The sequence below is a fragment of the Anolis carolinensis genome, chromosome 1 (genome assembly GCF_035594765.1).
Source record: "Anolis carolinensis isolate JA03-04 chromosome 1, rAnoCar3.1.pri, whole genome shotgun sequence".
NCBI lineage: Eukaryota > Metazoa > Chordata > Lepidosauria > Squamata > Dactyloidae > Anolis > Anolis carolinensis.
This window is the reverse complement of record NC_085841.1, coordinates 343,683,922-343,698,595: the sequence shown is the minus strand read 5'-3', so window position 1 is coordinate 343,698,595 and position 14,674 is coordinate 343,683,922. Positions and strand designations below refer to the sequence as shown.

Genomic DNA, 14,674 nt, shown 5'->3' with positions numbered 1-14,674 from the left:
TGAAGTAATAATAAAAATGAGTGACTTAAGGCTGTCCTAAACATCTGACTAATTAGCAATCGATTGGGTGTTATAATCTGTTCACTGCATCACGGGCTCCACAACTCTCTTTAGAAACAAAGAGAAATAGGTAATAAGTATTGATATCTTGTAGTGAATGTTTGGTCCAGCTTGAGGTAGCTTCCTTAGGCTGGAATTCTATTGGTGAGATACGTTGCCACAATCTGCTGTTATGCCCACAAATTACTTAGTTCAATTATTGCAGAAGGAGGTATTACTGTCAGTGCCAGATTTAACATTGTACTTAAGTGTGCTTAAGCACAGGACCCTGTGGCCAGAGAAATCCATCTTCCTGGCAAAAAAATTATAATGGATTTCGCTTACGTGGTGCAATTGTAAATTTGACAGCATTCTTGTTTCGGAGTGAATTCAAGCATAACAACAGAGTTGATAGACTATGAAAGTGTGCCACAAATCAGGCAGTATAGGCCTACTGAGCCTACCTTCTTCAGACCCACATAAAGGCCTTATAACTTAATTAGCACAGGTCCTTATTTGTCCTAAATCCAGCACTGATTACACTACAACTTTCTGTACAACCTCAGCTAGACAGTTCTGCACAGCAAGAAACACTGTGTTTCTGTGAAGAATGCTGGCAGATATATATATCTTGCCAGCACTGCAGCAAGATCTTGGTCACTACAGTTTATTTGGAGCATCGTGAAAGATATTTAGTTTATTATTTTACTTTTATTTCCAGGGACAAGGAGGTGCTTGTAGGATTTTCTGCTAATCGTGTAGGTTTTGCAGCTGCAATGGGGGCAGAGCCTTGCCTTCCCAGTGGGCTCAGGCAAAAGCAGCTTCTTTTTGTTTGCATGCTCATCCTCACTAAAATCTTTTGTCATCTTGACCACACATTTTTCTAAAATTTTACATTGGATTTCCCATCCCAAATATTTAGAAATGCTTCATCCGTTTAGAAATGTGTCATCTTTCATTAGAATCATCAAACCATGTAATAAGAGAGTTGGAAGAGACCTTATGGGCCATCCAGTCCATCACCCTGCCAAGAAGCAGGAAAATTGCGTTCAAAGCACCCCAAACAGATGGCCATCTAGCCTCTGCTTAAAAGCCTCCAAAGAAGGAGACTCCACCACACTCCGGGGCAGAGAATTCCATTGCCAAACATCTCTAACAGTGAGGAAGTTCTTCCCAATATTCAGGTGGAATCTCCTTTCCTGTAGTTTGAAGCCATTGTTCCGTGTCCTAGTCTCCAGGGCAGCAGAAAACAAGCTTGCTTTCTCCTCCCTATGATTTCCCTTCACATATTTATACATGGCCCTCATCATGTCTCCTTTCAGCCTTCTCTTCTGCAGGTGAACATGCACAGCTCTTTAAGCCACTCCTCATAGGGCTTGTTCTCAAGTCTTTATTTCAGTCCGATCATCCATAGAAATCACACAGACCAAGACATACAGATTGGAGGAGGCTGGATTACTCAACAGCAGTGGCTACCATGAAAACCAAATTCTGTAATGGGATGATTCCATATACAGCAATATTTCTATGATCAATATATTTATCTATTTTTTTTACCTATCACCTATCTATCAATTCTTTAAAACATTACTGTTTTTGATGTATATCTTCAAGTAATTTCTGATTTATGGCAACTCTAAAGCAAACTTGTCATGGAGTTTTCTTGGACCTAATTCTTAACTCTGGACCTAATTCTTAATTTCAAGGACCTAATTCTTAACTCTGTCAACAGTTTCTCCCATCCTGTTCTCTCTCTTGCTTTCTCTCTTCACACTGAATTGGCAAGTAAAGACTCTTCCAACAGATTTCACCACCTACTGGATCAAACCAACATCTCATAAGGAGTTCCAAAGCAAAGTATTGAAGTACATAATAGTATATGCTCTTGCATCCATTAATGGTCCAATCTCTAGCTGAAATCTTGCTGTTATTAGTTCTGACTAGACGTTTCAATCAAATTGACAAGTACTACCACTATTTATTTGTATATTGTTATTGATTAAAGTAACTTTTAGTGACATTTCATCCATATCTTCCCAACAAATAAACTGACAAACAGATAAAGGTTAAGGTTTCTTCTGACGTTCAGTCGTGACCAACTCTGGGGGTTGGTGCTCATCTCCATTTCTAAGCCGAAGAGCCGGCGTTGTCCATAGACATCTCCAGGTCATGTGGCCAGCATGACTGCATGGAGCGCCGTTACCTTCCCGCCGGAGCGGTACCTATTGATCTACTCACATTTGCATGTTTTCAAACTGCTAGGTTGGCAGGAGCTGGGGCTAACAGCGGGTGCTCATTCCGCTCCCGGGATTTGAACCTGGGACCTTTGGGTCCACAAGCTCAGCAGCTCAGCACTTTAACACACTGTGCCACCAGGGGCCCTGTTAAATCAGGACACCAAAATAAAAGACCATAAAATATTGACATATTTACACAGTTGCACAATATTATTAATAATCATTACCATTATTTATATCCTACTCCCCTCACCCCCAAATTGGAACTCAGAACAGCTCACAATTTGAAAGAATACAATTAAAACATATGCAAAATAAATATAAAAATTAAATAAAATTAATTGCAATATTAAAACAATGAAGATGTGGATAAAAGAATAAAATACAATGTAAAAAAATAAAAATCTTTTAGAAACATTTTAGTTAAAACAATACAGCAACCTGTAACCTGTTTGTTTAAAACATTCTGTTTTAAAAACCTCTCTGAATAAAATGGTTCAGGATGAGGGAGGAAAATGGAATAAAAAGATGCACTAGGGAAAGCTGCCCCAGGAAAGGAATGAAAGAGAAAGAGATGTATTAATAAATTGTAGGTTTGATCCAGTCTTTTAAATCAGATTAAGGTTATCAGGCAAGGTATTAAAATTGCTTGTATAAAAGAATAACAGAAAGCATATTGATTACAATGATTGGACATTGCTGAGAGTATCCACATTTTTAAAAGCTGACAAATATCTTACAGTGTATCATGAATGGTACCTGTTTATGACTAGATGCCATTGCTGGACAGAGGGATTGGGGCAGGTGAGACACTTGTCCTTCCCACAAGGGAGAATGAAAGAAAAGTCTGCAAGCCATGGATGCGATATTTCTCTCTCCCTAAATACTAGGAGCTGGCATAAGTACATGAAAGGACAAAAAACAGGTGAAAGTAGAATAGCTCCGTTTAGAAAGATGAAGGGCTAAAAGCAGGGGGAACCATCTTCTTTATTCCCTACCGTTGAGTCTTCTGGGATGGCAGCCTTCCCATATCTTTTTTCCATTTCTATCTGGCTTCTCTCCATCTTCTGTTGGTAGCACCTGATTCCTGGAAATGCAGTCTTCCCTCTGTTTTCCTGCACTGCCACAACAGAGTACCACAGGCAACCATTGGAAGTGGCCTTGTATCATATGATGATCTCAGTGGGACTCTGTTTCAGCAGTGCAGAGAAATGGAAAGAAGACTACATGGGATGAAGTCCTAGGTTTACAAACAAACTTTAAGAGTGCCTCCTATTGTTCTTATTAGGGAAAGCATAGATATCTTCCTTAAGTTTAGCTTGTTTTCAGTCCTTAATTTTTTACGTTCTTCTACCTGCTTATAGGAATTACCCAAAAATTAAAAGAAAGCAAGATTTAAGAACTGTAGAAGAGGGTTTGCTCTCAACCCCACCACTGTCACCAAGCTGTCTGATTTTTTTTTGTGTCAGGAGCAACCGGAGTTGCTTCTGGAGTGAGAGAATTGGCTGTCTGCAAGGACGTTGCCCAGGGGATGCCCGGATGTTTTGATGTTTTGCCATCCTTGTGGGAGGCTTCTCTCATGTCCCCGCATGGAGCTGGAGCTGATAGAGGGAGCTCATCCGCGCTCTCCCTGGGTGGGATTCGAACCTGGCAGCTTTCAGGTCAGCAACCCAACCTTCAAGTCACGAGGCTTTTATCCCCTAGGCCACCGGAGGCTCCTAGCTGTCTGATAATGACACAGGAGAGGTCCTCTCAGTGACTGTGGGCATTCAATCAATCAATAAGAATATCTGAAAATGCCACTACTATTTCTAATTCTGTGGAAGACCAGCATTGCTTCCATGTAGACTGTTTCTTTCAGTTCCTAATTGAGTGAAACTTTCCCCATTCCTTGGCTTTGGAATTAGCTAAAAGGAAAAAGAGGTTTAATAAGAAATGCACAATATAACTATCAGTAGTGGATCACCTTGTCTACCTGCAGAAGCTAGAATCCTCATGGTGACACAATAAGCACACCCCAGATATGTATTTGTTGAGTGATGCATGGCACCCAAGGTGCACAACAGAAGCTGAGAAGAAGTAGAGTGCCTATATACTGCAGATTCAATGCAGTTTGACACCACTGTAAAAACTATGGCTTGGTACTATGAAATTCTGGGTATTGTAGCTTGGTGAGGCACAGCCATTCTTCATCAGAGAAGGACAAAAGCCTTGTAAAACTACAGCTCCTGGATTACAGAAACTCTAGCCTAGCATGTACAATGGAATGGGATTGTATGAGCTCTAGTCCAAAATATATAGGTTTCACACTCAACTTGACACTTTTGGGAGTAGACTTCTGCTCAAGCAACAGTAGAATCCATCAGACCTGGGATTACCAGTTCAGTCCTCTATAGCTATCTACAACCTGCTCAAATTTGTTCTATAGACATTTTGGGGAGGATCTGAACACTGGAATGGGTGAGTAGGAGCAGAATAAGTGTAACATTGGTTTTAAAGTTAAATTCTAGATTACACAAGGCAATTTCCACTTAGGCAACTGGAATTTATCTTCCCTGCAACTTCTTCAAATTATGCCAGTGAAGAGCTGAGAGTCCATGGATGAATGCAGAGGGTATCCAATCTTCTAGATGAAAAGTCCCTGTATGCATGGGATCTAAGGCGCCTTCTACAAAGCTGTATAAAATCCCACATTATCTGCTTTGAACTGGAATATATAGCAGCGTGGACTCAGCCCATTTCAAAGCAGGTATTGTGGGATTTTCTGCCCTGATATTCTGAGTTATTTGACTGTGTGGAAGGGCCTGAAGTATGCATTTGGTTGCAATTGAAATAAAATATTTGAAACCAGTCACAGAATACTATGTAGTATTTTATTTTTTAAAAACTATTTGTGAACTTTTCTGCCTAAAAGGCACCCATACAAGAAGATGTACAGATATAAAAACAGTTGCACACAGAAAAACAAATTAAAACCATCTATTAGTTATTAAAATATCTAAGTTGAAATATCTGACTAGCTACAGTCTCGATGGTAGATGTGGCTTTCACAAATGGGAAAGAAGCAATGATCTCTGAAGTCTTAGGGGCCTGATTATACACATAGTTCTCAAGTTTAGGCAAGGGGATGAAAATAATATCCATCTGGTGGTTTTTTTAAACAATAATGGTGGTTGAGTGGCTTATACTGATGCACAATGACCTGCTAATAACCAAAAGGAATGAAGGTTTGTGCAAAAAAAATCTATTGCCAAATGATCTGTAAATGAAATAGCTAGCATGTGGATTCCTAGCAGAAAGACCACAATTGAATTGTATTGACTTGTTTTCAAACATTCTCCCTTTAACAGACTTTTCTTAATCTATTCTCTTACCACTCAAACATAACACACAGGCTTCTAGAATGGTTGTTTCTTTTCTGTTTGATGGTTCTGTATTTAGGGCAAAGGTTCTGTTTTTAAATACAGAGGTTTAGCGTTCAACATCTATAAGCATCATTCAGATGGTCTACACAAAAGTTGCAAAATGATCAAGCATAATTGTGCTTGGCTTTAATTAGTTGTATATAGTATTACTCATATAGAAGCCAACTTCATGCAGAAGTCAAAGACAGGTTTTCAGGCCACAATTATGGATTTTATATGACCCATGAATAAGTAGAGGATCATTCTGTGGACAGGAACCTCGTGGATACAGCCACCCTGGTCACTGTTGCTATCATTTACCCAATCAGGCATACAAAAAAGGAAGAAGTGGTTCTGTGGTGGAGAGAGTGGAAGTACTTGGTGCTTCTTTTAGGTTCTCCTGGGATGGAGTAAGATCTTGCCTTTTATCATTTTATTCAGAGAATGGTATGGTTCTTTTTATATACAGTATATATAAAAGTTAGGGTACAGTACTTATATTGATCTGTAAAGAAGTCAACCCAGGTTTTTTCGATCAACTCTTTAACATATATATATATATATATATATATATATATATATATATATATACATACAGTGACTTATTTTCTCTGATTAATGAGACCACAATTATTTTCACCAAAGTCATACTACTCAACAGAATAAGATGTATATTTTCCTGATCTGATGCCTGCACAGTCAAATAATATTTGCCTTAAACATTAAGAACTTTTTCCAAGAGCTGGTGAAAATGGGGGAAAGCAGGGGAAGTCATCTTCTTGCATGTAGAATCTTCTTTGCGTGAGGTTCCATCTTTAAAGAAGATTAAGAATCTACATACCCCATCACATAGGATGGCCTCTTCCCACTTCAACCATCTGCTAAGGCACCATTCTTTAGACAAACACCACTTCCGGGTTCCTTGACTTTCCCTTTCAATCCTGTTGTGCTAGAGGAGACCCAAGACACCTTTCTTGATAGACACCACTTGCAGTGGCACAAGATTGGTAGTGATACAAAATATATTTTGTTAACTTTCCTAGGAACCTCAGGATCCCTGAAACACAATTTGGAATTCGCTAATCTAAGGAAGGTTATGTTAGTGTTTTCAACAGCTTACATTTTGGAATGCCTAGCATGGACTAGCATCAGTTCAAAAGCTGAAGACAAGGAATCAGAATATGTGACTCAGCTGACAAAAAGACATAAGGAGAGTTAGGTTTGTATTATTCCTGATCAGTACAGCTCTTTTTCCCAATCATATCCAATAAAATAATCAAACAAGGAGAGGAAAACAAATGTTTTCAAGCTTTTTGTGGTAATTGACAGAAAAGCAGGCTGACTCAACAAGAAATCACGAAAACTCAAACTCTGAAATATTTGCAGAATGCTTAAGACCTATTAAAATATTTCACATGATATGAGTACAATGGCAGTCTGTGTTTAAAATTCATTTAATGTTTAATAATTATGTCATAGTGCTGGAGATCAAGACTAACAAAGTACTTTAAGGTTTGGAGAGGATTTTTTTTGGTACGCTTGCCATTCATCTAACCAGTCAACTCAGGCTCTGTTGACCTGAGTTACACTCTTAATAGGCTATTTCTGCAGTGTTTCCACACACTGTTCCTCCTGCCTCTGGCTCAACCTGCTTTTGCTGTAGCAATGCGTCCTCAGGGATGATCTGAAATGTTGAATCACTTTTAAGACACTGCATGGTATGATGGCACAACTAGGTGTGAATTTGTGCCTTGTGAGCTGATCAGACTAGACAGGATGTGGGAGATCCATGCTCAAACCTCCCATTGTTGTTTTCCTTGTTGTTCTTGATGGTGATGGTGGTGATGATGCTATTTTAAGTTAAAGCATCTTCAGGGAACCCAATTTGAGTGGGATCAAAATGCTGGAGGTAAAGCTACTGGCCTCACAGACTAACTGTGCTCCAAACCCATCAAGAAAAAAGGTCAGGGATACTGTGGGTCTGCAGAAGAATGGAAAACAGAGATATTATATTTTCCTCTCAGGTTTTTGGTGGGAAGACTTAAATCAGGAAAATGACAAAAGGAAAACAGTTAAACTTTTCTCTCTAGCATAGTGTTACCAATTCTGTTTAATGCACTCTCCCATTTATTTTTTTCTTTGTGAATGTGGTAGGCCTTGACCATACCCATTCTTCCCAACCCATGATGTGCTTCCATGGTTCTCGGACACCTCAAAATTGCCTCGATCTTCCAAATGAACACCTGGGCAATATGGAGTAAAATGTGGCCCCAACATTTATCCAATCAAAAGAAGGAAGAAAAAACAAAGTGATTTCCACCTCTTGATTATACAATTACTTTGTCAGTTAATAACATTCACTCAGGTTTGGGAAATGGCACAGGACATGTAGGTGATTTTCTTTCCTGTGTCCATCTGACAGGTTGCACCAGCAGGTTTTAGCAGACCCAAGTGACAGGATATCACTTCCACCTGTCATTTTGGCCAATTTTCAGCTATTTTTCCCTTTCATGTGTGTGTGTGTTCATTTTGAGGATGTTGGGGGCTCAAAATGATGAATTTCAGGTAATTTTGGTATATGGGAGTTAAAATGGCTCTTGTTTTTTAAAAATGGTGGGACTGGGAGCTGAAGAGCTCTATTAGAATGGCCAAGGGCCACATGCAAGCTTCATTTTGCTCAACTTTATGCTGGCTCCTTCCTTTCAAGAGTCTTACAAGTGTGGAGGATATTTGACTATATAATACAGTCTGTATACTACAAATAATACATATTACAGAGGTAATATATCTATTATAACGTGGACAAGGAAAGCAAGCGCCTTGCTCCATTTAGTTTAACAAACACTTTCAAAACTTATGAAGCACGAACTTTTAGGTTGTGTGTTGGAATCAATTGATATGGCTTCTGAGCCTTGAGGAGAACCCAAGACCTCTTGCTATACTGGAGGAATGCTTTCTTTGGTTTTTAATATTTTGTATATTGCATATTTTAAATTGGATACCAATGCTTTTATGTCACACTGCTTTGAGCATAAATAAGCGGGGCATAAGTAAAAAATAAAAAATAAAAATGGGTTTTTATGCAATAGTTGCTATCATAAAATGGGCCCCAATCAGAGGATGTACACCAGGATCCATTGCAAGCATCGCAAGAGTTTTGGGGTTCACTTACTGACTTTTTTAAAATAGTCACTCATGCAACAAAATCATGAATTCCTATTGGTCCATTTTGAAATGCTTGTTTCCTCTGAAAATATGGCAGCTGTTACAGTCCTCTTGTATGTCCCTTGTTTTCTCCACCATGCATCCTGTTCTGCTCTCAGGACTTACCATTTCTTTCTTTGTCTAAAGACAATATGTGGAGTGCTAGAGCTGCAGGAAAGCTATGAATGAGACTGGCTCCATATTGTTGAACAAGTGCAGTTTGACGCCACATTACTTGCCATGGCTCAATGCAATGGAATCATGGGATTTGTAGTTTGGTGAAGCACCTGCATTCTTTGGTAGAGATGACCAAAGACCTTATAAAACTAAAACTCCCATGATTCCATAGCAGTTACCATGCTGTCAAACTGCATTCTACAGTGTAGATTTTATTTATTTGTTTGTTTATTTATTTAATTTATAGGCCGCTCTTCTCCCCCAGGGGAGAAGATTCACACTAAGTTGCTAAGCTTTTCTCACAGTGTTGAGACAAATTTTGACATTATTGATTCTGTACTTTCTTTTCCAGTTATACTTTGGATTTTCTTTCTTTCTTTCTTTCTTTCTTTCTTTCTTTCTTTCTTTCTTTCTTTCTTTCTTTCTTTCTTTCTTTCTTTCTTTCTTTATAAAAGTACTCCTTGAATAATATGGATGAATTTCGAGAACTTCTATATGAAAACGTCCAAGAAGGATCAGATTAACTTGAAATATGATGCAGTGATGTATCCACACATTCTTTCTTTGGTGTTAAAACTTGTCTGGAAAAGGATAATCTTTGTGAACAACCATGTAATAAGGCAGGACATGTCTTGTGTGAATTCACTGAATTTCAACAGGGATCATCTGCCTGAAATCCCTTTAAATCTAAGCAGATTTATACTTTGAAACGGAAAAGGCGCTCTGGTAAGGCAAGCAAATTAACAGTTGCAGTTACTGCATAAATTTACACACATTATTTTTGAACTTGCTAAATATACTAACAAGGTAAAGGGGGAAATCACATTACTAAAGAATGAGACAACCATCCTATCAATTGTTTTGATTAAATTTTGATTGCATTCCCTAATTTGTATTAATAGACTGTATTGATTTAACATCAGAAACAATAATATGACATCTGCTTCCTTTCTTTGAAAATAATAGCATCTAGATTATGGGTTTATTGGGCTTTTCTTCCTCACTGTATTGGCCTCCAGAAATATAAATGGAATTGTATGTTTTAAATCATGTGCATGGATACACCTGCATCAAATTGTGTGGCAAAAGCTGAGACTTTTATGTACATATTTTTGATTTTCCCCTGTATGATCTTTTTCTGCTAAATAATGTTTTATAGGTTTGTAATGTTGGTTAGAACTATTTGGTTGAACATTAGTTTAGAATGTAAGCATGCAACATGGAATTTAGCCCGTTAAATTTAGAGGACTATTACAGAAGCTGTCTTCATTAACAGCATTATAGGATTTGTTTTCTTCCATAAATTGTTTCGGATAATTATTTTTATCTTCAGTTAACTTTTCTGCTTTTGTTTTTTATTATGTCATATCTTAATTTATTTAAGAATATTTGTGAAGTAACTGTGCCATACCGTGAAAGTTGTTCCCAAATCGCACTGAATATGGTGTTGGATGTACAGCTAAGTAAACTGCTCTGAAAGGTTTCTAAATCCACTGTCTTAAAAGTTAAGCAAAGGCATTAAATTACTGTCATCATAGGATTTATTTTGGGAAAATCGGACTAGTATTTGCAGTCAGAGTTCAGAACCTCAATCGGACAAAATGAGTTTCCCTGCCAATATTTTACATTATCTGCAAAATATGAAGTTATGTCTGTCTTATACAGATAAAACCAATTCCTTCCATACTTTCATACTTTTGATTTCTAAATCTGAAAAGAGCAATCTATTACAAGTCTATAGTTCTGTTTTCCGACTGCACACGGACACAAACTTTTACTTGTGGAACCCTGTTTCTTTGCAGCACTATGTTTCATTGATCATCTCTCTAGGTACATATTACATTTTCTCCATTTTGATAGTTTCCCCTCTTTTCTTGTATAATGAGTTAGTTTTCCAATATGAACCTTCTAGGAGCTGCGTAAATGATCATGCAGTGTTGAAGAAGGGATATATTTCTGTCTGCTGTTAATTAAGTATGCAACCATTCATACATTTTAGTACTAATTCTTTGCTGGCATTGCTCTTGTGTGCAGATTGCATTAGTAAAATGTAAAACCGTATTTAAATTATTTGTTTTCCATTAGCAAGTATATTCACCCTTTGTGTTTGATCCATAAAACGTTAATATTTTCATTCAACCTTGCCTCTGACTTACTAGCCATTTTTCCCAAGCTAATCTTAAAGATCCATCTTAAGCATGTAATATTTTTACATCTTATGTTTATCAATATGCACCTAAAATACAGGCTTTATTTTACAACTGAACTTGCCTCTTTAAGTCAAAGTCAACTTCTGTTTTAAATTGCATTAATGTGCCTTTTTATATTATTTCTAGAAAGTAATTTTACAGAAGGGGCCAATGATTACCTTTAACTGAAAATCAAAACGCATGGATATAGTGCAGTAGTTTTGCAGGTAAACAATAGAAACAATAAAACCCATTGAGAAATGCCAGTACCAACCAATCATTCATCTCAGATTATCACCGCTCAAAACATCAGCAAACAGAATTCTATCCTGTTTAAAAGCCCAGTGAAGCATGTGTTTTGCTGTAATTTATAGCAAAGATAAAAACAAGAGATGGAAGGTATGTTTTAAGGCTCATTTAGTACCATGGGAGTAAGTACTACCGAGTTCAGTGTGGCTTCCTCCCAAGTCAGAGTACAATATAATTATAGAGTTTATTAGCTGTGATACTTTAGGAACAAGGCATCATGCCAGTCAGCAATGGATTTTATGTTGCTACTTCCAAGTTCACAAAACAAGTTTGCCTAAGATATGTTAATATTAGAATAAGATTCTGACAACGTTTCTCTCTCTTGAAAGTATTAGTAAGCTGTTACAATAGTCTATAACTAAAAACAAAAAAAATCCTTACACCTCCCATATCATAAACTCCTGCCCTTTCCCATTCTTAAAAAAACAAGTCATCTTAAGACTCACCTATTCTGCTTGGAGAAGATTTTCGAAGTTTAAGCCATCAGCCTATCTCCAGGACTCATCCTTTCCAGGGTATCAGCTCTTCACATTTATCTTACGTGGAAATAATGACATTCTCTCTAGCACTTATCCCCTCTTGTAAGTGACAGTGTTTTATAGACGCCAGCAGCCTTGCTCAAGTATTATTGTAATCCATCCAAGCTTCCCGAGATTGCTCAGGAGATCGAGGCAGAAATATATATCATCTTTAGTTTTTGCGAGCTGCTCCGAGCCTGCCGTGCTGTTGTTTGCCTTCCGCTAGATGCTTGGATCTCTCAAACTGGATGTAGCACAAGCTTGGCTATTTATACAGAGCTCAGTACTGCCTGCTCTGAACAGAAGGAAGAGAGCAAATGAAACTGAACTCTTCCAAGATTTTTTTCAAAATGCTCTCACATGCTCAGGCATTTTCCAAATCAAATGGTTTTCATTTTTTGAAGGAGAAGGCAGCCCCTGGCTTCAAATAAACCCAAGCAGGCAAGCAAAGATACAAATGGTTGGTTGGAGAGGCGATACAGAATGATAAGGAGGAGAAGTAACAGGGCAGCAAGCAAGAGGATAGGATGGGCATCTTGTGATTGCTTTGAATTAATACTCCTCAGGGGAGTGTTGTTGTTGTTTTTAACTCCACAAATGCAGCAAAACCTGTCGCATGGAGTAAAAATCTGTTGGATCAGCCCAGCTCTTCTGGCAAAGTTATGCCACATGTGTATTTATTTTGCTGATTCTTTAAGTACTGCAGCTACAGTGTGATGACAACAAAATTAAATTGCCAGATGTATCTTTTCTCAGCACATGGATAAAGAAATTAAAGTATTGTCTTTTTTATGGGTTTGCTGAAATGTTAGGATTATTGAAGGTACTGCTTCCATGTTATGGTAAGACAGTTTTGAAAGGTGAGATGAATGACCGATATAAATCAGGAAATCTCAGGCCTGTGGACTGGATTTGGCCTGCAGGGTCCCCTATTTCGCCTGCAAGCATCTTCTACAATCAGTGATCAGAAATATTAAAAGCCTATAGAAATGAACTCTGGTCAACAATGTTAAGAAGACACAGCACTGAAATGCAACCTGAGAATATATTATAGGGAATTGAGCCCTGGTTTGCAGCCCAACATTTCAACCTCATAATTTTAGTGACAATCAATGTGCCAATCACCACCAGGACCGGGCTGTGGCGCAGGCTGGAAAGCAAGCCAGCTGCAACAAATCAACAAATCACTCTGACCAAGAGGTCATGAGTTCGAGGCCAGTCCGGTGCCTGCGTCTTGTCTCTGTCTCTGTTCTGTGTCATGGCATTGAATGTTTGCCTTTATGTGTGCAATGTGATCCGCCCTGAGTCCCCTTCAGGGTGAGAATGGTGGAATATAAATGCTGTAAATAAGTAAATAAATAAAATCATGTAGAGCTTACAGTAGGCCATGTAGATTGGGCCTTAGTTGAATTTGGTGGTCAGAGGTGCAGGCAGACATTACAAGAGCTTTTCACTGTAGTGCATAGACTCATAGAATGATAAGAGATCCTAAAGGCCATCCAATCAAACCTTCTGCCATGCAGGAATGTACAGTCAAAGCACTCTCAACAAATATAACAACAACAACAACTTTATTCTTATATCCCGCCCCATCTCTCTGAAGGGGCTTGATGCGGATCACATGGGGATGGCCATGTAGTCTCTGTTAAAAACCTCCTGAAAAGGTGACTCCACCATACCATGAGGCAGAATTTTCCACTGTTGAATAACTCTTACCATCAGGACGTTCTTCTTAATATTCGGGTGGAATCTCTTCATCTGCAGTTTGAATCCACTGTTCTGTATTCTAGTCTCTAGAGCAGGGGTTCTCAAACTTTTTCAGCTGCAGAGCCCTGTTTGAAGCAAAAGTTTCTCATGGAGCCCCAAGAAATGTTTATATATTATATTACATTTCATGTATATATAGAAAGCACGGGCAAACTTTTGAACCAACATAAACTTAACAGTATTTCACCGGAAGACCCCAGGGACCATCCAGTCCAACCCCCTCCTGCCATGCAAGAAAAGCATAATCAAAGCACCCCCCTTTGTAATAATAATTGTACTAGTAATAGGAGCAACCCCAGGGGCCATCCAGTCCAACACTCTTCTGCCATGCAGAAAAAGCATAATCAATGTAGATGATCATCCAGCCTTATAGTAGTAGTAGTAGTAGTAGTAGTAGTAGTAGTAGTAGTAGTAGTAATAGCAATAGAAGAAACCCAAGGGCCTGTTCAACTCAACTCAGCAGAAAAAACAACCCCTGAATGGTGGACAGGAAATACTGTAGAAGCAAGGCAGGCAAGGGGGAAATGATCTGGGTGAGGAAGGCAAGGGAAAAGGGCTTTGGCAGCAAGGGAGTCAGGGGAAAATACTTTTGGTGGCAAGGGAGGTGGGGGAGGAATAGGGAAGAGGAGGAAAAGCTTGGAGGGGGAGGGGGAGAGGAGGAGGAGGAGGAAATCGCAGAGCCCTTTACTATGCTTTGGGGAGTCCCAAGGGCTCTGTGGAGCACACTTATTCTAGAGCAGCAGAAAACAAGCTTGCTCCCTCCTTAATGTGACATCCTTCTCAACATTAAACATGGCTATCATGTCGCCTCTTAACCTTTTTTCTTCCAG

The 14,674-nt window shown here is 38.6% G+C and overlaps 1 long non-coding RNA gene across 1 annotated transcript in view; it reads right to left on the bottom strand.

Annotated features, from left to right (window-relative positions):
• The window catches only part of tunar (TCL1 upstream neural differentiation-associated RNA), a 79,735-nt gene extending 67,185 nt beyond the window's left edge, over positions 1 to 12,550 (bottom strand). The window contains exon 1 of the long non-coding RNA XR_506090.3: positions 12,006 to 12,550. This is a non-coding gene — a long non-coding RNA (TCL1 upstream neural differentiation-associated RNA). The remainder of the gene's footprint in view (positions 1 to 12,005) is intronic.
• Between the last annotated feature and the right edge of the window lie 2,124 nt (positions 12,551 to 14,674).